We start from the raw sequence: 23383 nt of genomic DNA, 5'->3' as shown, positions 1-23383 counted from the left end.
GACACAGACAAGAGTATGGTGGTTACTGGAGGGAAAGGAATTGGAGGGTGTAGATAAGGGTAAAGGGGGTCAAATATAAGGTGATGGAAGAAGATTTGACTTTGGATGGTGAACACACAATGCTATATACAGATAATGTATTTTAGAATTGTAGAGTTGAAACTCATATAATTTTATTAACCATTGTCACAACAATAAGTTTAATAAAAAAATTTTTGAAAAGCAGTGTTGTAGTTTAAATGGCTAGCCCTGTTACAAATTGGACACAGGAATTATAAAATAATAATGTGTAGCGTTTATAAAAGGTTTTACATTGTCCAAAGTATGTTCACATGCAGTCATCTAGCTGTCAGGAAGTTAATTGAAATGACAGAAGAGTTTGGACACAGATAGTCATAGAACAAAATTTACTCAAACCACAATATATTCTTGTTCAGGTTAGTGGCAGACCACATACAGATGACTTTTTTTCCTTTGGTATCATTTTGCAACCAATATTTCTGCCATTGGTGTTAATTTAATCCCACTTTGCTACTCTAGATAATAGGTTTTCAGATCTCCGGTAGGTAAAATCTCCAAAAAGAATGCAGTATGGATACGTGGGGGCCAAGGGCTAGTGCCTACCACTGTTGATTTATTTGATTGCTCTTAACTCTGGAATCCTTGTTTCCTCAATAACTACTCAAACTTGGCTGTCAGACAGATCTATGTAAATCAAAGTTAAGCTACTTAATTGTGAGAAATGTAGTAAACTCTTTGAAAATGAGCCTCATAATAGCTATTGTTGATGGTTGTTTTTAGGAGCGAACAACTGACAATGCACCTAGCTGCATATCATTAACGATCAATAAATGTTTTCTTCTTTTACTCACTCCTACTTTCCCCACCTCAGATCTACATCTCCTAAGTTACATTGTGAGATGTTATCACAGTATTCTGTCTTACCCCAATAGTCAATGACTTGCTATAAATTGAGGACCATCCCCATTTACTTAAGAGCAGATTATTGCCAAAATGCAACTGATACATGAACTACTTTGTCACAAAGATCTTAGAAGACACGATATTTATTTTAACATTTTATTGTGAAACTATATCTCACAGAAAAGTTAAAAAGAAAAAAAATATTCCAGAATAATAGTTATAATCCAAACAGTTGCTTAATTAGCACTCAAGAGATAGAACACTGCTATCAACCCAGATTTTCTTGTGAGGGTACAACTTTTCTTAGACATGGTCGCATACATGTATGAAAAGCAATTGTGATATAGTGGAAAAGACATAGATTGTAAGATCACACAAATCTGAGATTAATTTTGTTTGCCTAATGTATAATCTATGTGACTTTGGCCCAGTCACTTAATCTCTTTGACCCTCAGCACCCACATCTGTAAAATGGGAATGATAAAACCCACATTTCGGTGTAACTATGAGGATGTTATATGTACACAAACACGTGGACATGTGTATGTGTGGGCAGCATATATAGTTCCACAATGAACAGTAACTATTACTATTAGAAATCATACATACATCAAAGGCATCATGACATATATTGGCTTCAATACATGACTTCACTTATTCTAGTAATTTAAATTATAAACAGTTGCCTTGCCTAAAATTGTCTTTTCAGTGATTACTAGTCTGGAGAACAACGATTCTTTTAAGCAAAGGGATATTTTAAATAAGAATATTGAAGGTTTATTTAATAAACCTTTAGGTATTGTTTGTATGCACTGCAAATTAAAAACATTTGTTAAAAGATACCCAGCAGAATTTCCACTTAGATTGTACATTGTTATTACTAAAATGTTAAAGAGATATTTTATTAAAATGTTCTAAATTCATACTTTGAACTAATTGACCAAAATAGCCATCTCTACTTAATCTGACTTAATGATGTTTTGATGAATTATTACTCCATTTCTATCGATAGCCTTTTGTAGTAACATAACTTTTAAAGTATTATGACTAAATTAAATGGATCATTAAACTCTCTTCTTACAGAATAAATCTTATATCAGAATATTCTAGCATTCCATTCTTGAGAAAATCTCTATATAAATTAAGACAATGAGAGAGGTGGTCCCAACTTTACTAGAATTCCCAGAAACTGCATCTTTTTGCTTAAAAAACTTCTGCACCTATGTTAATAAGAGCAAAAGAAAGTTTAAATGCCTTTTATGATGGCAAGATTAGGAAAGGACTAATGGGAAATATATTTAGATAATTCACACGAAGGGTTACTTCATGTTTAGTCTTGACTTTTGTCCTCCACCTGAGAGAACACACATGGACAATTTTATTTTCCCACAACAGTAAATGTTTTGTGTTCTTATTATGTCTTGGACTTGATGTAGTCTCATTCATTTATTTTTGCTTTTAATTCTCTTGCCTTTGAGGTCAAAATCATAAAATTTTCTCTAAAACCAAGGCCCATGAATTTAGTATCTATGTTTTCTTTCATGCAATTTATTGTTTCAGTTCTTATATTTAGGTATTTGATCCATTTTGAATTAATTTTGGTGTATGGTGACAGATAGCAGTCTAGTCTCATTCTTTTGTGTGTGGCTTTCCAATTTTCCCAGCACGATTCATTGAAGAGGCTTTCTTTTTCTCCATTGTATAATTTTGGCTCCTTTGTCAAAAATTATTTGCTCACATATACGGGTTCATATCTAGGCTGTCAATTCTGTTCCACTGGTCTGTGTGTGTGTGTTTTTCTGCCAAAACCATGCTGTTTTTATTATTGTTTCTTTATAATATGGTTTGAAGTCAGGCCATGTGATAGCTCTGACCTTGTTCTTTTTTCTCAGGATTGCTTTGGCTAGTTGAGGTCTTTTGTGATTTCATACAAATGTAACACTTTTTTTGTTCTATTTTTTTAATGCCATTGGGATTTTGATGGAGATTGCATTAAATCTGTACTTTGCTTTGGGTAACATGGACACTTTTAACTATGTTGATTATTCCAGTCCATGAACATGATTATCTTTCCATCTCTTTGTGTTTTCCTCAATTTATTTTAATAATGTCTTGTAGTTTTCAGTGTATAAGTCCTTCATATGCTTTGTTAAGTTTATTCCCAGGTATTTTGTTGCTGTTGTTGCAATTGCAAAAGAATTATTTTTCATTTGTTTTTCTGACACTTTATTATTAAAGTATAAGATTTTTAGATTTTTGGCTTTTTGAACATTTGTTTTGTATCCTGAAACTTTACTGTATTTTTTTAATTAATTCTAGTAGTTTTTTTTAGTGGAGTCTTCAGGGTTTTCTATATAGTGTGTCATGTCATTTGCAAATAGTGACAGTTTGACCTCTTTGTTTCCTATTTGGATGCCTTTTATACCTTTCTATTGCTTGATTACATTAGCTAAGACTTCCACAATTATATTGAATAGCAGAGGTGATAATGGACAGCCTTGTCTTGTTCCCGATCTTAGAGGAAAAGCTTCCAGTTTTTCACCATTAAATATGATATTAGCTAAGGGTTTGTCATATATGGCCTTTATTATGTTGAGGTACTTTCCTTCTATACACATTTTACTAAGTGTTTTAATCATAAATGGATGCTTTGTCTTATCAAATGTTTTTCTGCCTCATTGATATGATCATATGATTTTTATCCTTTATTTTGTTTATGTGGTGTATCATATTGATTGCATGTTTTGAGCCATCCTTGTGCCCCTGGAATGAACCCCACTTGATCATGATGTATAATCTTTTTAATTTATTGTTGTATTAGATTTTGTTTAGGATTTTTGCATCTGTATTCATAAGAGATATTGGTCTGTAGATTTTTTGTGTGTGTTGTTCTTACCAGGTTTTGGTATCAAGATAATGTTGGCCTCATAAAATGAGTTAATAAGAAGTAATGCCTTTTCATAATTTTTTTGGAAGAGTTTGGAAAGGACAAGGATTAAATCATGGTTGAATGTTTGGGTTTCATCTCTGAAATTCTTCATATTTGATATTGATTTCTTAATGTCTTTTAGTTTTTGTTTCCTCATTATCAAAATTGAAATAACAATACTAGCAGTATCTACATCATAGATTTATACTAAAGATCAACTAATAATGTATGTAAATATGTATGTTTTAAAAACCATGAATTGACATGCCAATGGAAATTATGATCACTATTTTCTCACCATGCAAGGGTTTAGTCAATGCAATTTTTATAAGTTGTAATGTTCTTGAGATGGATTATTTTATAGGTCCTATTTCACTGTTTACCTAACTCTGGAGAATGTCTTTAGAATATAAAAGGAAAAGTTATGTTTATCACTACATACTTTGTGGATTAATGGTTCTAAGAACAATCTCAGCTTTATCTTTTAGTTAGGTCAATCAAGTGGGATCTCACCTCTCAGGAATGCACTAGTTATGATTCAAAAACTTTGAGAATTCACTCTTACATTAAGATGGATAAGTCTGTTTATTTACTGAGACTTGTAGCTAAGATTATTCTTTAAATTATCTGACTACAGATTTAGTATGGATACAGCATTAAGCATATTAAGCACATGTAGATCCATCAAGGAAGTTGCTATAATGTTTCTTTTTTCTGAAAAGTTCTTACACCTCTCTTCCTATTGAAATCTGACATATACTTCAGAGTCCAGATCAGCTATTACATTTTCTATAATGATAATTCCCCAAACAGACTCAATTTTTGGCCTCACCTCATTCCTAAAACATCACCTCTCTTTCACATTTATGCTGCATCTCTCATTCATTGGATTCTTGAGGTCAGGAACCTAGTTAGTCTCATGCATCCTTACATCCTTTGGGTTATCATAGTGCTTTTCAAACTTTCTCATTGTAGTGGCAAATGCTAGATTATTCCAATTCCCCAGGTATCTGCAGAGGACCCCCATACCAAAATCCATGGATGCTCAAGTCTCTTATTTAAAATGGCATAGTATTTTCACAGGTACAGCCGGGTATGACAACACATCACTTTATTTCACATGGATTCTACATAGTGCTTGGTTTGTGAAGAATTCAACTTTTGCTTTTTTGAATTTTTGAGGATTTTTTATCTGAATATTTTTGATCTGTGGATGGCTGAATCAGCCAATGCAAAAATCTCAGATACAGAGGGCCAACTGTATCTTACCTTGCCTTCTTGTGTTTTTCACTTGGGCATATGCCTGCCCAGAATAATGACTATCTTTCTCAATTTAGGTGTGGCTTTGTGTCAAAGTTCATCTAAGTATTGATTTAAAAGCAGAAATTACGTAAGAAAATTCTGAGCTGCTCTACTTAAAGGGAAATGTATTTTTTTCCTACTTCATTTCCCTTCCTATGAGCCATCTTGAAACATGCAGATGAGGGCAAACATTCTAGGGATAAACGTATAAACTTCTATGTTTAAGCTTCTATTGCTTTGAGCATTTGTCATAGAAGTCAAAACTAATACTCTAACAAGTGTACTACTACACTGGGCATGCAAATAATAATGTTTGGACATAATATAATCATGTTTATGTACTATAAATTGAAATAGTATATGTATTAATTAATACAACTACATTACTCTCTTTGGGCATTATTCATTGTTTTTGCTGTTTTTGCTTATAGGTCATCTAAGCTTTGGAGTAAAAATACATTTGGGTTATTTATATCTGATATTTTTGTGGTGTTTAACAGCAGGCTCTTATCTTTAAGAATAAGATTCTAAAAGGAGATTGCAGAAAGAGTATCATTCACTCTTTGGTATAGCGTTGGCTGTGAATCTAAATCTGGAATATATTAGAAATAGGTTCATTCATTTTCTATGACTTCATGAAGGCTGTTTCCATTTTATAGGAAGCTTGTATATTTGAGATTGCTTTATGACCTAGTCATCCTTTTGATCTCAATTTAAATATTGTTTCCTTTGGAAAAATCTTCCCTGAACTTACAGACTTATTAAAAATTAATATAATATGGTATCATATTTTATAGCACATATTATTATATAACAGTTCTGTAACGTTTGTACAAGTTTTATTTTAATGCCTGATCCTTCTACCAGATTATGTTTCATGAGGGCCAGAACTATGTCTGTAAAATTTACTGATGTATCCTAAGAGCTGGAATAGTCTATGTGGTTACTAATTATTTGGTGAAAGAAAAAGAAAAAAAGAAAGAAAAATGAAAAAGAAAAGAAAGAAAGAGAGGGAAGAAGGAAGGGAAGGAGGGAGGGAATGAGAAGGGAGGAAGGAAGGAAGGAATGCAAGAAGGTAAAAGGGAAGGAAGGAAAAGAGGAAAGCAATGCAGCCATGGAAAGGAGAACTAGAAGCCAGTTGGAGATCTGATTATTTGAAATATCCATATAATGGAGGAGAATATGTTTCTAAAGAGAGAGAGTTGAATCATTAAAATTAATTTACTAAATTCTCCTCTTCATTCTGTGTGGGTAGTTATAGTAGGAAAGGAATAACACTTTTTTGTTTTTCAATTTTCTTCCAGATCCAAATAAATCAAAGCTTGAAAACTTTGCATATTTGCAAATCAGCAGTTACCTCCAAAAATTTCTCTATAGTATCTTGGGATGTATGCCCAGGATCTTCCATTTTCTCTTATTTCCTGAATAAGAGTTTGCCAAAAGGGATTTGATCAGTCCCACCTCTGGCGCTGCCAGCCTGACTGAATTTCCTGGTCCTCTAGGTGGTGTTGGAAATGTCACTCAAAGGAGCAATGCCAAGTTAGAAAATGACTGCTTGTGCCTCCATATGCGGATAGGGACAGGTGTCTTCATCTGGCTGCTGGCACTTCCTATGCCATGAGAAGTTTCTGTAAATAAAAGAAAAAAATGATAAAGATTTTTTGAAATAAGGATTTAAAATTTTCAGTACACTTCATATTAAAAGTATTTGACACAGTTGATCTTCCCAGTTGTTGATACACTTTTTTCACTTGGCTTCAGGATACCACATTCTACTGGTTTTCTTCCTACCTCACTGGTCACATACTCTTGGTCTCTTTTGCTTATTAGAATGCCTCATAACTTATTCCTAGGGTCACTTCTCTTTCCTACCTGCAGTTCCTTGAAGATTTCATTTATACTCACAGTTTTGAATACCAGTTGTGCCCATGACTCCCAACTTTGCATCCCCAGTTATACTCCAGAACCATGTATCCAAATGCCTACCTAACAATTTCATTGGCTGTCCACGGTCATCAAAAATTCATCATATCAAAAGCTGAACTTCCATCCCACCTCCAGATTTGCATATATAATCTCATTTGATCGAAAGTCAAGCTTCCAGTTGTGAAAAACAAAAGCGATATTAGGATGCAAGCTTTGATGTCTGTCTTTCACATTCCACTGTTGACCCAGCAGGACATTTTGTGTACTCCACCTTCAAAGTGCAGTAGCTCCCCCTTACCTGTGGGGATACTTTCCAAGATCCCAGTAGATGCCTGAAACTGCAGATAAATACCAATCCCTACATATGTTTTTTTCTTATACATACATATCTATGATAAAGTTTAGTTTGTAAATTAGGAATAGTAAGAGATTAATGAAAGCTAATAATAAAATAGAGCAATTATAACAATATACAACAAAATTTATCAAAGTTATGTGTTCTCTGTCTCTCTCTTTTAAAATAGCCTATTGTGGTATACTCACCTTTCTGTCAATGTGACAAGATAAAGTGAGGTGAAATTTTCCATTTAATATTTACGGACTGTGGTTGACCATGAATAACTGAAACTGCTATATATAAGGGGTGATTACTGTATATCCATATTCTGACTATTTCTCAATACTGTCATTGTCACCACTCTGGCCTGGACCCACACCATCTCTTGCCTGCATTGTTGAAATAATCTCCTTATATCATCTCCCTGATTTTAATGAATCTTTGGTCCCTATCACCTAAACTTCAAACAAAAACCAGAGTGATTTTTTTAAAAATATATGTCAGATCATATCACTTTTCTCTCCAAATACCATAATGGCTCCCCAGTCCATAGAGTTACAGCCAAAGTCCTTTTCTGCATGGCTTTGTGTGGTCTGCCCCCAGGGTCTGCCTAACCTCATCTCCTTCCCTGCCAGTTGCTCACTCTGCTTCAGCCACGCTGGCCTGCTTACTGGTCTTCAGACGCACCAGGCACACTCTATCCTTAGGTCTTTACACTGGCACTTCCTCTACCTGCAGTGCCCTTTCTACAGATATTGACATGCCTAACTCTCTCACTACCTTTGACCCCTGCTTAAATATTAGTTCCTCATGAGATTTATCCTGTACCACCCCACGGATGCCTGACACTCCCAATCGTCCTCTTCTTATTTTTTCTCTGCTGCTTTTTCGCTAACTACAGTAACTTCACCTTCTACATTTTATCTAATTTATGTATTTATGATGTGTATTACATATCATACTTCATTAATGCACAAAAGTTTATTATTTTATTCAATGATAACTAGAATAGTTTCTGGCATATAATAGAAGTTTAATAAATATTTATTGAATAGATGACACTTTCTCACCAAAGACAGGGACATGTCAAGTTTGCCTGCTATCACTGCTAGTACTGAGTGTTATACTGGATGAACAAGTCAATGCAGGAGGACAAGGAAAATAAATGAGTTAGAAATGATAGAGAGGGAGAATCAAAATTGTGATTCTGTGCATATAATATGATTATCTTCCCATAAAACTAAGAAAGTCACCTAAAGAGATCTAAGAACTAATGAGAGAATTCAGTAAGAAGGATACAGTCTTGCTAAATAAGTATTTTTTCAAAATTAATAATTTTATATATGTGAAAAGTAACCGAATATAAAAAATAAACTCGTGGACAAAAATGGACTTACAATATCAAATGAAGAATAAAATGCCTAGAAATTCACCTAATATGTAAGGATCAAGGCTTACATTAGAAAAAAATTCAAACGGAAAATAAATAAATTTATATTTAGCATTCCAAGTTGATAAACAGGAAGATGTATTATTCTATACAGAAAATTTTTTCCAAAGTAATTAATTATTTTAATGTATTTTAATAAAAATCTAAACAGGAATTTTTTAGAATTTGACTTTTTTCAAGTGAAAGAAAAATACATAAGTATATCCATTACTCTTCTACTAAATATTAAAAAATGTATATTAGTACAAGAAGAGTATTTCAAATCCCTTAGGAAAAGATGGACTATTAAATAAATCATGTTTGGATAATTGGCTATTTATTATGAAAATAATAAAGTAAGACTATAACTCAGATATGCATTGAATTAAATTTCTGATGGATCAAGGAGCTAAAATTAAACTACATAAATATCACGAAAAATGTAGGGAGATATACTTTTACAGTAGAGAAGGGCTTCCTTAAGAAAAATACAAAACCCAGAAAGTCTAAGAAATAAATCACCCACTTTGACCTCATAAAAATGAATATAAATAATTTTTAAAAATAGGTTATCATAGGCATTAACTTTCTGGATGAATATCCAGGCTCATGGAGTTCCTTCAAATCAATAGAAAAAAAGATAGGCCGTCCAGAGGACAAAATATACAAAAATACAGGTTATAGAAAAAGAAAACACAGACAAATAAATATGAAAAGCCTTAATCTTACAGATAATCAGGGAAATCCAAACTGAAAGAGAGTATTTTTTTACACATCTAACAAATGTAAAAGTTTTAAAGATTGCCAACATGGAATATCGACAAAGATGTAGGGGAATGTATATTACACCGCCAGGCTAAAAGATGAGTACTTTTTGAAGCCATTTATTTAATGACTTGACTCCCTTGTCACTCTCTTTTAAAATATTTCCTATTAACCTAGAAGGCTCAAAAGCTCATCATTTTTGTTTTCTTTCTTTCTAAATAAGGGAAGGAAGAAAATAAGAGGGGCATGTAATAAGCATTCTCCTCTTTTTGATGCAGATCCCATTCTTTCTCATTGATTCCAATTACTCCTATCAATTCAACCAGCATTTATTGACTACTTACTGCCTCCCAATTATAAATGTTATAGCAAAAAAAAAAAAAAGATAAAAATTAAAAAAAAATACTGAATCAGAGCCCTGTTCGTTTTCTGAGCTGCACAATCTGTTGGATGAAGAAGATCCTCTCATAAGTATCTCTTATTCAAGATAGATTGTTAAGTGCTCTGATAAAGGCACACTCCAAGTGCTATGGGACCATGGAGAGGAAGAGATTAATCGCTACCATTACCACATTTTTAAAATCAATTTATCAGGATCCCAGCTTTGCAATTAAAGGAAATTTGCCAAGGCACTTAGAACAAAAGTATCTGCATATAATTTTCTTTCATTAATCCTTTCTTCTAGGCCCTTTCACCCAGTGGGTTGTATAAATTAGTATGGGTTTTTTTTTTCCTTATTTTTTTTTTTTTTCCTACTCGCTGGTCAAAATGTGACTAAGAATGGGAGATCGTCTTTGGACACAGTATCAAAGCCTTATATGGCTTCACTCTTGCCATTTGTAATCTCAGAAATACCATACAATAAAGGTCATTCATTCTACCAGCATGACAAATAGTTTGGAGAAAAAAAAATTGCACGTAAGAATATTCTGAATTACTTACACTCCAAAATTGTGAAGGATTTCTACCAGTCATCTCTTTGGGAGGTATTGTTCTGTTGATTATTTCCAGTTTTCTATTTGTTGCAAATTATATAATTTATCCAAATTTACAACAAAACATTTAGAACATAAACTAATTTTTGTTGCCAAATTACTAATTAAATTTATTCTCAATGTGTATTTACTTATTCTTTCAACTAACATTTGTTATGCACCTACCAAGTTCAAAGCACCCTTCTAGATGCTAGGAATACAGAGGTAATAAAATATACTAAGTCTCTGAACTCATAGGACTTGTTTTCTGATAGAGAAAAACAAACAAATAAACATAAACAGAGCACAACTTTAGAGAGCAATAGGTGTTAAAAGGTTCAGCACAGGGGCAGATTTAGGGGATAGCAAGTGATAGGAGGAAAGGCTATTCTAAGATAAACTGGTAAGGAAGGAAGGGGTGACATTAAAGCAAAGTTCAAAAAAAAAGGGAGAGCACATGACACATGAAAATATGAGAAAACACCATTCCAGGCAGAGAGAATCACAAGTACAAGGACCCAGAGAAGAAATTAGGTTTGTTTCAAGAACTCTTAGAAGTGGAGTGAACAACAATGCCAGTTGTTGGACTGAGAGGATTCTGGCGATGCTAAAACAGAAAATCCCAGAAAAACAGGGATAAGATGGTCATCTTACATGGAAAGCCAAACTGACCAGAGTGGATGAAGAGTAGACAAAGTGGTGGGAGGTGAGTTTAGTGAGGTAGACAGGGGCCAGAAAATGTGCAAACTTTAGAATCTGGTAAAGAGACTGAACTTTTTAGTGTGACAGAAGTCTTTGGAGGGATATAATCGGGAGAATTATGTAATTTGAGTTATTTGTGGTATTACAATAAGTAGGCATCCCCTTTATCAAGAAGGGTTACTGTTTTCTCTGAAGTCAGAAGCATAGAATGTTGGGCAGCCTTCCCATTAGTCCAAGCAATTCTGAAGATCAGAGTCAGAAAATTCTGGGCAGAAGATTCACCTGCCCTCAACAATATTTCTAAAGATATATTAGGAATAATTTGTGTAAGTGCCTCAGGGATTGTCTGTTAAGAATCTGGAGGAAACGGCCTTCCCTTAGAGGAAAATGTTGAGATAAACCACAATGGCTTTGTTGATACAGGTATGAGTCCCAGACTCTGGCATTACCCATTAGTCACCTCTCAGCCATTTTGAACTGAAGGCACCAATGTGATCACTGATAGGATTTGAGCCCAAGAGCTCTTTATTCTGCAGAAATACTGGAGGCTTTTCTCACTGTACTTTCTGTGTTAATGTCTTTTTTTTATAGTGTATTTCCTGAAAAGTCTCAAAGCAATTTCTCTAAGCTATGAAAATGTCCTTATCTTTTGGTCCAAATGGAGACATATACCCCTTCAAGGCTAGGAATGACTTCCTCTGAATGCAGTCATGTTCAGTCCAAGCTATAACAGAAAAATACCTGAAGTCTTGTTTTTTTGGTGCTGTGCTTCACTCCACTGTGTTTCATTTTGTCTGAGGCATAGATACTGAGAAAGAATAAAAAAATTAAAATGACAGAAAAGGAAGAAAGAGGTGGGGAACATTATGAGCCAAGGAAGTACAGGATGAAAGAGGAAAGATGAAGTAAAGGTGAGGGAAGGATTCCATTTAGCAAGGATACCACGAAAAGCTCACTCTCTCTTTTGAAGACCATGAAGGGCTGGGGCAATTCCAAGTCTTTCTCTAACTGAAGGATGTCTCAAAAGACTGAGGTGAGATCCAAAGTGGAGAGGGTAAAGACAGCAAGAAAGAAAAGAAGAAGTTATAAGCACAGCGTTTTTCTTAAATTTCCTTTGACCCTCAAGTCCTCCATGAACATGCCACTGCCCCTTTCTGATCAGAACGTAAAATTATTTCTTCTTAAAAATTGAGGCTGGAAAAAAAGAAGTTTAAGAAATATTATTAATAATTTTCAAACAGTTATATCAGAATGAAAGAATCATTAGCAAATCCTTTTAATTAAATTTCCTTCTATGTCTTTATTTTTATGCTTTAAATTGAACAGAAATCAGTATACAGAAAGATACATGTAGATAGAACCAAATTTATTGTTAAATATATCTAGTTTAAATTAGTTCAAGTAAGTGGATTTGTAATTAACGGGATATTACATAGGTATATATAACATAAAGTATACATAGCGTATACATAGCACAAGGTATATATCACAGAAGGACAGAGCAGATAGACTGTTTAGGAGATTACAACCCTAGAATATTAATCATCACAGTCTTACACAAAGAATAACCCATGTATAACTGGTTTCTAAAAGCAGATAATAAACACAGACAAACTGAAAATATATAATTATGTGCACAATCTTAAGAAGAGACTTTATACTGGGCAGTCATTAAGAAAAACATCTCAAAATCACGTATGTCGTGTCTTGGGAAGAAGCAACAGAAATTTGAAGAGAAGATGGGACCAAGTCAAGGACTGGCATAAAGGGAAGCATTCCCAGAGGATTACCCTGTTTTAATTTGAAAACAGTAATATTCATCTAGGCATGAGCACAGTACCAAAGAGAATCAAAGGGAGATATACGGGGCTTCAAGAAGCTCCTTGAGAGGAAATTAGATCAATTATCCTTTATTGAGCTTCTCTATGTGGCAGATACCAGTACTTTCCAGTATATTATCTCATTTTATTCTGACAGAAATAGTCAGGGTCATCTCAGCCAATTTAAATGACTATTGTAATAGAGATCTTTAGGGCTCATTCATATCCACTTCTCATCACCTTCCTGGCATACAGGAAGACTACAATTCTCAGGTGCCATGAAGCCAGGCAGAGCCATATCACTGGTCAGTATTAGCCAGTGAAATGTAAGTGGGAATGAAAAGAGTCACTTTCTGGACAAAGCAGTTATCAGCTTGTATGATGCTTCCATACTTTCTTTTTCTCTTCTGAATAAACTTGGAGGCCACATATGAAGATGGCAGAGCCACAGGATGGAAATTACATGCATCCCTGAGTCATTGATTAGAAGAGGGGTCTGACCCTCAAAAGCTGCCCAATTCACATTGAACTCAGTATGAGTAAGAAATAAATCTTCCTTGCATTAATTCACTGAGATTTCAGGATTTATTTACTATTACAGAAAAGCAGTTTATTCTTAACTAATATACTTATATGTGATATACAGCAGGCAAAGGTAGAGTTAGATATTGAAATCTATATTTACCTGACTCCAAAGACAAAGCACTTTCCACTGAATCATACTACTTTTAATGAGCAATATAAAAACACTACTGATATGTGGTGACACTGACTCTATATGCCTTATAAACTCAGGATAGAGGAGGTATCATTTTTAACTCAGGCTCATCATTGTAGGTGGGCTTTGACTTGGATTTGAAGTGAATGGTGGAGGATGTAGGGAACTATCAAAAAGAAAGGGAGGCTGTCATAGAGGTCATATAAAAACAGGTCATAGAGGTAGACATGAAAATGGCCTATTTGAGGAGAGAGAGAGAGAGAGATCACAGAGTATAAGATTAGAATGGAAGAAGAGATTTTCTGGAGAATCTCAATACCAGATTGGGGAATTTAGGTTTAAGACAGTGGAAAATGGTGGAGAATGCACTGGACTGAGAGTTAAGAGCACTGGAATTTTTCATGCTGTCGTTAGTAGCTTCATCTCTGCTGACCATAAGCGCCTCCTTCTTAAAGTGTGAGGTATATCCTGAATAATCTCTAAGATCCCTTCCAGTCTGTGTATCTTCAAGTCTACATCTCAAAGTTCTTTTGTGTGTATTCATTAGTTGTTCTGTTTAGGGAAAATTAGAACCAATGACTTTGATAATCATCAACTTTTTAGTGAAATGTCTAATAATCATCTAGATTTAGAAATGTTCCCATACTTAGACCAGAACATATAAATATGTTTACATTGACTTAGCCACAAGGAATAATGTCACAGGAATGATTCTGCTACTGTAGGAAGTTATGGCAACCTATCCATAGGCTAAATTGAATAACTATTTTTTTTCCTATTGCAAATGGGTACAGCCATCACTGCTTTCTGTTGGGCAAAGTTTACTATTACCAATTTCTAGGAACTTGATCACCAGGCCCTCTTTCCTCTAGTTCTTATTCCATTTCTCTCTAAAGCATGTCCCTCCTAGGAAGTCCCTTCATTCAGAGGCAGAGAGAAAGGTAGTATATATGACTGCATATGAGCATAGGCATACATTGACTATCCTATAAATGCTAGCAATCTGTTGAACACTAAAGATTATATAAATCTTAGCAGCTTTACTGATGCTTCATACACAAGCAGCTGTTGTTTCTTGGTCGCCTGATTAAATATGCTGCAAAATTTCTCCCAAGAAAATCTCACCAAAGTTGATTCCAGCAAATCCTTCATAACAACTCGGCTAGCGAATTCGGTTTCTAAGCAATTCGAAGAAAAGACCCAATCAATAGCAATTCTTTCAAGGGGGTTGCTCTTTTTCCTTTTAAGACAAGGGAGTAATAACGCCTGACCAAGTGTTCTAGTCCTGGCTCCGCCATTAACCAGCCATCACTCAACATTTCCAAAATGAAGTTTCGACTATTTTGAAGAGACATTATATGGATTGAAATGTGTGTTTTTTGACAATATGTCTCTCTATATAATCTGTAACTATTTCTAGATCATATACATACATATATATGTGTTTATATATGTATATATATTCATAAATAAGAAGAAAAATTATGGTCTACATATTTAGAAATAAATTCAGAAAAATATATCTAGCCAAGCCTAAAGCTATTAAAAATCATGTTACATTCATGAAATGTTTAACATTTACTGGAGAAATCAAATCAAAAGTCTACATAAAATATGAGTTACAAGTCTTTTGTTCACAAGAATAGGGCCTAATAGGGCCTAAGCCTATGCAAAATTTTTGCGAACTTCTTTGAGTCTGAGTTATCTACCTTTTATTTATGCTTCTACGGTCCCCAATAGTTACCATGTTTGTTTGATTTTCTATTAAAATGTACTTTTAAGAAATGAATCATTCTGTTTTGAATATTGTATCCTTAGCAGAAGGATACACATAGATGGAACCAAATTTATTGTTGAATATATCTAGTTTAAATTTAGTTCAAGTAAATGGATTTGTAATTCAATAAATTATTGAATGAATTATTGACATTTACGTGTAAAATGTATTATTATATTAAAGTGGTACACATAAATTAAATGTCACATAATGACTGATCTTTAGGATGTGCACCATATTTTCTTTCCTGCCACAAGACTTTCATATATGCTATTCCCTAAGGCCGGAATGCTTTCCCCAGTGAATTCATTAGTGGTTGCTATACCCCATTCCAACATCTAGTGGTATAGCACTTCTTCAGGCACCTTTCTTTGACCACCGACAAATCCAAACCTTCCTAGCGCATGCTCTGTGTATCCACTAACCTCTCTTACAGCACTTATAATTTTCAAAATTTTATATATCATTGTATAAATATTTGTGTAATGTATGTTTTCCCCTCTAGACGATAAGCCCTAAGATGGCAGGGGCCCTGAATGGTCTTGCTAATCACTGCACCCCTGGGTCTAGCAGTGTGACTCGCATACTGAAGAATCCCAATAATGATCTTCTGAGCTAATGAATAAGTGACTTACCATTTATGCATAAAATAAGAGATTTAAAGAGCAAGAAATTGCCAACAATTTTCTAATATTGTTCAGGGAATAGGATATACAGTAACTCCTCACTTACCATCAGTCGGTAGATTCTGCAACTTTAAGTGAAATCATGTACAATGAAATCAGTATATCATAGGCCAATTGATATAAACCAGAGTTAAGTTTTTATAGCATCACATCAATATTATAATGAAAATGTATTGAAGGAAACAACATTATTTGAGAACTTGCTGTATTTTATTTATGAATAATGGCTATGTATATAGAAATGTAAAAAGAAATATTCTAGACTTTAATGATTGGTAGGAATGATCTACTAAGAGCATATTTTTTGTTATCGTTTGCTCTAGTTTCATGGTCACCCAGAGACCTGATCTGTAAGTTGGTCTTGATTAATATAAGTAATAAGCAAGAATATCCTGTGCAGATAGTCAGAGTTAGGTCATCTGCCAGAAACATCCTCTACTATACATTAATCAATTTATATGTCAGTTCCTTGAGTTTAGTTACTGTGTGAATATAATCAAGAGGAAAGTGATATTTATTGGCATATCCATTTATTCACACATTTATTCATTTTTTTATGTATTTCTGGAATGCCTACTAGGTGCCAGCACTGTGCCAAGTAACACTTTGGTGAGCACTGGGCCTGGGCTGATACAGAATTGGGAACTCGGTGTCTGTCTTCTCAGAGTTCTTCTTCCTTGGAAACTACGGAGTTAAGAGAAATGTGGAACGTTGAGTCTGCCTCATCTGCTGTATTGAGCTATACCTGTATTGAGATAGCTGGGATTAGGCATGCAGGCCTTGGGCCTATGTAAATACAGATGTAAAAGATTGCTGAAAAATTAAGGAGTAATTTCTCTGAGTCAAAATGACCCATACACTTCTTAGTTCTTAACGGAGGCAGCTGTGCTTATCCTACATGGGTGTGGGAACTAACTCTGTGAACTCGGGTAATTGCAGGTCTTCCCTTGAGATGAAGATGGCATAAATGCTGAATATCCTGTCTTATAAAATTAAATAAACTAGCATTAGATTGAAGCCTATTTGTGGCTCATGCGACTAATTACCTTCTCAAGCCTGTAATAACACTGTGGTAGTATACTGACAAAATCTGGAACTGAATTTCCATGCCAAAACTATACCTTTACCTGAAAAAGTCCCACCTCATATCTTGCTGGCTTTTCTCTATTTCTCTGTCTACTCTGTTGAAACATCCTATGCTCGTAATAGCTTATGGTCAGCATCTCAGTAAGAGACAGATCCGCATTCATATCTCAGCCCCACTACTTCTTGGCTCTGTGGCTTTGGCAAGTGATTTAATTCCTTACATCAGTTTCTTCTGCAGAATGAATTCACCTCTGTGTCTCTGGCCAAGTTGCTAAACCTCTCTGTGCCTCAGGTTCCTTCACTACAAAATGCAGAGAACAGTCACACATACATTATAGAGATGCTGTGAGGATTTAAAAAGTTAATATATATATAAAATCCTTGGTACACTCCCCAGCACAGAGTAAACCCCCAATAAATGCCAGCTATTAACTATAATTATTATTATATTCAAATTTCAACTTAATGCTTATTCTTCCAGTGTTTCTACTTCACCAAAAGCAATGAAATAATAGGTTATTTGCCTGGAAAGATTAAGTAATAAGAAAAGGGCTACAAATTCTAAAAATGCATAAGAAAAAACAAAAAAACAAAACATAACTAATCTAGAGGGGTCACTCTTTGTCTCTTAGACTGAAGAAATAATGGAAATAAGTACAATGAGACAGCATAATTCCCAAGCAGCAAATTAATTGAGAAACAGCAAGAAGGCCATGGCACATATGAAGTCGCCATGGTGATCCAGAACAAATCATCTTCATTGGCTCAATCTATTTAATTTGTATTACTCCATGTTTCACCAAGGATTTATACAAATGGATACATTGCTTCCTTTCTCTTAGAGCCTCATTTTGCTCTTCTATTAAACAAGAGGGTCAGATGAGATGAATTCTATGGCCATTTGTAGTTCTAAGTTTATATTACCCATTCAAGCTAAGGAACATGAAGATGAAAACTCTCGGATGCCTAGTCCCACTGGACAAGAATTAATGTATTTTTTTAGCCAAAAAAATTTAAATAAATGTATAACTCAACTTCCTCTTTAACTAAACACCTAGAGATTTTTTTGAAAGATTAGTCTATCTTATATTCTTCATCTGCTTATTTTAAGTTTTGTGAAGAATTTCCATTTGCCTATGGAGAAATTGAATATTCAGCCATGCCCAGCATCTAGTCATGTTTGTCTCCCACACAATCCAAATGTTTTCGTGACATTTTCATTGGTTCAATAAATTACTCTGCAACATATACTTGCCTTTCCTTTGTCCCCCCAAGGAGAAATAAATAAATAAATATAAATGAACCTGGTCTCAGCTGCAGAGATGTTCCTAGTTGCCTCCCACCCACACTCACCCAACTCACCTAGCAGCTGTTCATAGTGATCATTTCAATTAAAACAGAAATCACTTTTAATCAGGAATGCTGGTCGGCTTTGTCTGTTCCGTCTTGTGGCAAAGTTTCCTCAAGTTCCACAGATGCACTGTAGGTGATTCAAACTTCTTTATGTTCGTTATGTTCATATGAGAGTTTAACGTGAGTGAGCTGATATAGAAATAATTGCCTTTATGCAGCTGGGGAGAAGACCTTCAGCTACAGCTCTCTGGGGCTGGGGGTGCTATAGGAATGTTCTTAGCCAACCCAGCCAGTGAGTGACTGCTCACAGACACCTGAAACCACAGACTAGGAGGGCTCATGGAACATAGAGCTCCATACAGAAATTCGTGGTCATCACAGCCTCTTCTGTGTGTTGGGATAGATTCAGAGTCAGGAAGTTTACGTGATCCCTAGGTGTGCTCTGCCCAATCTCCATAGAATTCAGAAGTTTTAATGTGGCATCATGTGTAAGGGTTTTGGAATTCGAATGACCTCAACTGAGTTTTGTACTTTACAAATTATCTGCTTGATGTTTTTGAAACCCAGCCTTCACAGCTGAAAAACAGTAAAAAAGTGGAATATACCGTATAGGACTTTTATGAATATTAGCCAAACTAATTCATTTAAGGTGCTTTAATACTGTATTTGGTTTCCAGTATTGGTACAACAAATGCTTCTTCTTATTATTATTATTAGGGATATATTATGGCTGTGATTCCTATTGACTCACTCAACTTCATTTGGTAAAAACCACATTCCAAAGTTCTAGACTACCTTTTCCAAACATATGCTATTGAGTATACAACAAATGTGCCAACAGTGTCAAAAATAAGAGCATGCTCATTGCTATTTCTACAAAGCCATCTGAGATTGGATATTTATTTCTGAGAATGGCTTATGGCATTATTTTAATATGCTTTATAGTCATTTGAAGGATGATGCATGGTAATATGTTCATGTACAAATAGTATGGAGATGAGGTTGAGAAATGTTTCTAGGTGCAATGGGAAGAAATCTTCAAGTGCTTTTAAAGCCTGTAGGAGGCTCTAGTTTGGGCCATTACCAGGCTGCCCCAGTTTATTAAAGATCTCACCCTAAAGTTTGTAATGGATGAGGATGCCATCTAAAATTCTATTAATGTTTTTATCTACATGTGGCAACAGCATCACTTCAACCCAAGCATTATTAGTCATACAACACTTTTCAAACAGCAGTGTAATCTGGTAACTGTTCTCTTCCGATGGTACTGCTAGAGATGCTTCTGATTAAAAGCTACCTAGAAGGAGGCTCAGGACAATTTGTTAAACATTCATAGGGAGAAATAGCAAACATTTGATAAGCTATCAGAGATACTACAATATTTATATTGCTTTAGGTATAACAAAATAACTAACATACAGTGTATGTGAAGAGATCTAGTGCATTGTGCTTTTTATGATTTTTAAGGTGTTGATAAACTTGGCCGTCTATGAAAATTTCAAAGCCTTTGTGGCATGTCTACTGCATGCATTGGCTGAAGAGTTGATCACAACCTCCAATTGTGAATTGAGCATATGGATAGAATTGGAACAAAGAGCTAGAATCAGGGACCCATACATTTCAGTCTTAAACATTACTTTACATTTCATTGGATACTAATTTTAGCCCTGACATGTTATTATCTTCATTTTAAAGATGAAAGAAGGTGATGCTCAGAGAAGGGAAACAACTTGCCCATGATCTTATAGCTAAAATGACAGAGCTGAATTTTAAGTTCATTAATACAAATACGATCTCCTCTTACCTAAATTAAAAGAAGAGTAGGAGTTGAATGATGAGGTCTGAGGGATACTAAAGACCTGCCATGGCTGCGGGGCTTCTCCTTGAAGCAGGCACTTCTTCTAACATTATGATAATTACAAATTCTGAGAAGGCTTTTTTCAAGCATACCTTTATTTAATGAGTGCCAACTATTTGTTCAGTCTTGTTCTAGGCCTAATGAATAGAGATGTAGAAAAAGAGAAGAAGGTGGAGAGAACAAACACAATCTCTTAAAATTAGCTTATGATCATCAAATACATGTAAAGAACAGCTTGGGAATTCTGTTATTTAAACCAGCGTTTGATCCAACGATAAATTTTCTGGCTTATGCTCTGTTTTAAAGCAGATCTACAATGCACCAGTAAGCCTACAACCTGATCAATCCTCCCCAAAACATAATTGAATGTCATTCTGTTGGATATATTATATCATGGGTTTACAGAACAGGAATGACAATAATACCTCCCATGTAACCTTACTATTGAACAAGAGTTGTTTGAAATCCAGTCATTAAATCATCAATTACCACACTTAAAACTGCTAATTAGGTTTATAGATTAACTAATTTGAGTAATAAACTACAAATCATTTATTTTGAAAAAAAATATTAAACACGACTAACACAACTGAAACTCTAAGATAAAAAAATCACTACACCATGAAACAACTTTGAAAATAAACCTAATTATGTAGACTTAATTACTGACTCCTATAAACCATGTGTATAAATCATTTGACTTTGCAAACAAACTGGTATCTGACAAGTATTTAGTAAAGTAAAATTTTTTTACAAAGCCTTAAATTTTACTTAATTATGTGCTGTAAATATAAAATGAATTCAGAGCATAGCGTGAGAATCTCTCATTTGATTATGAAGTTGCTTGTGCCCTTATTAGGTGAATATGAGCTGCGTTTGTTGCTGTTGTTCTCTCTATATGCCATGGTTCTAGATTTATTTTTCTAGAACATAACTCTGTTCTCTTCTTTAAGACCATATCACTTCATATTACTAACTAACCTTTCAGGAACTCTTTATTGACAGGTCATACAATCTGTTGTTGTCTTTTTTTCTGGGTTGGCATTCATCACTTTCTTGGAACTCATTAAACTCTCTTTCTAGCAGTACCTTCCACTCCCCCACCCCCAACTCAAACGTGGCTTATATTTTGCTATATTATTATTATTTGCTATGCTGTTCTTTCCATGGGTGATTCTCTTCAAAACCTACTCATCCTGAAAGTTAGTGACAACACCAAGTGGTGGCTCCAATGAGCCTAAGCACAATCATCCATAATATCCATTGGTTCACTTAAGTGACCTCAAATAAACACACTTTCTAAACTGAAATAAACCTCAAATGCAGGTTAGGAGACTGAAAACGAACACGCACTTCATTATGAGGTTATTTACTAGCATGTACTACTCAACCTGCAAACAAGCAGTTCAAAGGGAACACGGGATCAAGAATACAAGCAAGAGGCAAGACTCTAATGTCCTTTCTGTTTTACAGAGATGTAAACTGAATTTGAAGTCATTAATTGGCGTATTAGAATGACAAGTCCACTTAATCAGAGTAGCTCAGAGTCACAGACTCACAGCATTTGCCATATATAGCTGGAGAACAGATCGTGTCAAGAGTCAAAAGTGCTCTCATTAACACATATAATTTTTTTTTATTATGTCTGATATACATACTCCCACATTCTATTCTAACTGCAACACTGGGCCTATAGCTAGTTAGGCAATAGTTCACCATAAAAATAAAATAGCATGTGCTTGCTCTGCCAACGTAACCTTGTGACAAGTCACGTAGGTAGAGGTACACCCTCAGCTAATCCTTCAACCTGACCACCACTGCAAAACAACTTCTGAGCTGTTTCAAGGTAATGTTTCAAGGTCAAGCTGAAATACTAACAATGTGGGACATTTTCTAGACATATCCATCTTCTTTTTGCAACTGAGAGTAACCTTTCCCTCCAAACCATCAAGAGCTTCTTTGGCCGCTTTCGTGAGTTTTCACATTTTATTTTCCATAAAAACCATAGGAGCGGACAAGAGTATATCAAGCCTGGTATTGGCCAGAGACTTCATTGAGCCATTTATTAAAAGAACAAAAGAGGTGAATGAGGGGTTGTTGATTTCTTTTGCTGCTTGAGTGAGTGAGTTAATTCTCCTTTTCCAGATGGCTGTGGTCCCTGCTCATCTTTGGATCCTGACCCTTAGTTCCCCATCAATATCGTGAAGAGAGAAGCTGAAGAGAGAGCCACAAATGTTGACAGATATCCAAATGACAGAGACACATATGGAGTAAATGCACTTACTTGGCCCATTGCCATAAAAATGATATGAGAAAGAAGTGGTTGTACCTTTAAAAGAATGGAATACAGCAAGCTAGACTTTGCACATTTCTTAAATGAACCAATAAATCAGTGGTATAAAAAAAATACCAGCTTCTTAAACATAAAACCAATAGAACAAAGAAATAAAAGGAAAGAATTTTTTCATCTGTTTCTGTATGAGATATAACTATGCACCAAACAGAAATGAAAGGAGTTAAAATGTAAAGCAAATAACTGTGAACTTGACACTCAGGGCCTTTGATGTTGCTTTTGTAGTGAGATTCTCCTATCAACCCCATGTACCTCCATTTCACCAATGAAGTATCAGGAAATAGTGTAACTTGCCCAAGATCACACAGCCCCATGTGGCAGAGCTAAGATCCAACTGTAAATCTGACTCTAACATGCATGCTGCCTCTCTTGGCTGAGCAAGTATGGTGCTACTTTCTATAATAATCACTAGAGAATGGCATATTATAGAATAGCTATTTAAAG

At 34.8% G+C, this 23383-nt stretch overlaps 1 long non-coding RNA gene across 1 annotated transcript in view; it reads left to right on the top strand.

Moving 5' to 3' along the window:
• LOC105293716 overlaps positions 1–23134 on the top strand; it is a 38188-nt gene extending 15054 nt beyond the window's left edge. The window contains exon 3 of the long non-coding RNA XR_896005.2: positions 22732–23134. This is a non-coding gene — a long non-coding RNA (uncharacterized LOC105293716). The remainder of the gene's footprint in view (positions 1–22731) is intronic.
• Positions 23135–23383: the final 249 nt, after the last annotated feature.

The sequence above is a fragment of the Pteropus vampyrus genome, unplaced genomic scaffold (genome assembly GCF_000151845.1).
Source record: "Pteropus vampyrus isolate Shadow unplaced genomic scaffold, Pvam_2.0 Scaffold76, whole genome shotgun sequence".
In the NCBI taxonomy this organism is placed as follows: domain Eukaryota; kingdom Metazoa; phylum Chordata; class Mammalia; order Chiroptera; family Pteropodidae; genus Pteropus; species Pteropus vampyrus.
Note: the sequence above shows the minus strand (reverse complement) of the source record. Positions and strands in the feature narration are given on the sequence as shown.